The sequence below is a fragment of the Haliotis cracherodii genome, unplaced genomic scaffold (genome assembly GCF_022045235.1).
Source record: "Haliotis cracherodii isolate W230 unplaced genomic scaffold, xgHalCrac1.p SCAF_21, whole genome shotgun sequence".
In the NCBI taxonomy this organism is placed as follows: Eukaryota; Metazoa; Mollusca; class Gastropoda; order Lepetellida; family Haliotidae; genus Haliotis; species Haliotis cracherodii.
The window spans coordinates 11,776,309-11,778,624 of record NW_027266277.1 but is presented as its reverse complement, the minus strand read 5'-3'; the positions used below and the strand labels follow the sequence as shown (position 1 = coordinate 11,778,624).

The following is a 2,316-nucleotide window of genomic DNA, read 5'->3' as shown; positions in this document are numbered from 1 at the left end:
ATAAGTCTATCATTGCCCTGTGTGTTACTATGTCGGGCAATAGCAGATCATTACCAAGTGTGTTACTATATCAGACAATAAGTCTATCATTGCCATGTATGTAACTATGTCAGGCAATAAGCCTATCCTTGCAATGTGTGTTACTATGTCAGGCAATAAGCAGATCATTACGTGTGTTACGATGCCAGGCAATAAGCCTATCATTGCCCTGTGTGTCAAGCACTAAGCCTATCATTGCCCTATGCGTTACTATGTCAGGCAATAAGTCTATCATTGCCCTGTGTGTGACTATGCCAGGCAATAAGCCGATCATTGCCCTGTGTGTTACTATGTCAGGCAATAAGCCTATCATTGCCCTGTGTGTTACTATGTCAGGCAATAAGCCTAATATTGCCCTGTGTGTTACTGTGTCAGGCAATAAGCCTATCATTGCCCTGTGTGTTAATATGTCAGGCAATAAGCCGATCATTCCCTGTGACTGATGCGTCAAACTTGAAAATGTCTACCACAAAACATTTTGAAAGCTTTACTGAGGCCTTGAATGTCGTAACATTGATCAAACAACTTCTGAGCAAGAGTTGAGTGACGCTCTTAGTAGAAAGAGCATGCTCGATTGAACCTCAAAGTTGACACCAACAACCGGTCCATTTTGAATATATGGTATGATCTACCCTGTGTGCCCCACCGGTCCTAAAGTGACATGGGTTGATGTGCCCTTTATTTTAGTTTATGTTACATCAAACCATGTTGTTCTGGAGACCGATGAAGAACTTATGATGTAGACTGAAAATGGGCACTAGACAATGGAAAAAAGTCCCCTTGAGGAAATAGTAGTTTTCTAAAACAGGTCGGGCGGTGGGGTGGACCAGTGGATACTCGTCACGCCGAAGGCCCAAGTTTGAGTCCCAACATGGATACAATGTGTGAAACCCATTTCTGGATTCCCCGCTGTGAAATTGCTGGAATACCGTCAAAGCGGCGTAAAACCATACTCACTCACTCACACACTCAATTAGTTGCAATTCAATTAGTTGCCTTCAGTATAATTGTTCCACTGTCTGCGTGAAACAATACTCACTCACTCAAAATAAAACAGACAAAGGTTCTTGGCATTCACCATGCAGTATAAGTACATAATATACTTATACAATAATATACTTAGCACCTCAGTGAAAAATAACGTAGCGACTTTACCAAGAGTTTATATCACTTTATTTTAATCCATAACATAACCAGCAACAGGGTGTGCATCCATTTCCCGGATACTTAACATTAATGAACAGTAACATATTGACCAACTCGACATGAACATGCTCCGACTTGTGACTTGCCCGCAACCTTAGTGTCACGTGGAATCTGTGGACAGAAAGTGATCAAAAGGAAATTTTACTATCTGGTAAAAGTGTAGAGTAATAAAAGAAGGGTTCCTACAGAGTTAATTTTATCGAGTTTGGTATGAAGGTTTACACAGCAATGAAGCGACAGGAACATCCTGGGATTGTTAAACAGATTCACCGAACCGAAATGTCGAGATTAGTGAGTAATTTGCAGTAGTAGTAGTAGTATTAGTAGCAGTAGTAGTAGTAGTAGTAGTAGTAGTAGTAGTAGTAGTAGTAGTAGTAGTAGTAGTAGTTGTGATTGATGTAGAAACTTACGAGAACATATTATCCGCCTGTTGTGAGGACGATGGGGAGGTAGTTGGTGTGGCTGTGACTGCCGCCGCCGCCGTGGGAGATGGGCACGGGGATGGGGATGGGGTAGTCCTCGGATGAAGACGATGACGACTCAGATGACCCTCCGCAGCTGGAGCAACCAGAAGAACCGGATGACCCTGAGGAAGAAGACCCGCCGGAGGAGTGATGGTGGTGGACGATGATCTCCTCGCTGCTGCTGGAGCTCTCGCTCTCACTCTCACTGCTGCTGCTGCTGTCGCTGCTGCCACTGCTACCGCTGCTACTGCCACCGCTGCTGTGGTGGTGATGATGGTGATGGTGGTGGTGAACCTCGTGAGAATGTCCTCCATGTCGGTGTCCATGGTGACGGTGCCCATGGTGATGATGGTGGTGTCCGTGATGCCGATGTCGGTGGTGGTGGTGTCCGTGACGGTGATGTCCATGGTGATGATGTCGGTGATGGTGGTGCCGGTGATGCCGGTGGTGGTGATGGTGATGGGCGTAAATCACTGCCACCAGGGCTGAAATTTGATTGTTTAAGCAGACAAAGTGATATATTATTTTCAAATACAGTAAAATACGGTTATAACGAATTTAAAGGCACCTAATTTAAGTTAGTAAATATGCAGTTCTTTATAAGCAT

At 44.3% G+C, this 2,316-nt stretch overlaps 1 pseudogene; it reads right to left on the bottom strand.

Moving 5' to 3' along the window:
• Nucleotides 1–1,272: 1,272 nt before the first annotated feature.
• On the bottom strand, nucleotides 1,273–2,116 carry LOC139470689 (uncharacterized; annotated as a pseudogene).
• Between the last annotated feature and the right edge of the window lie 200 nt (nucleotides 2,117–2,316).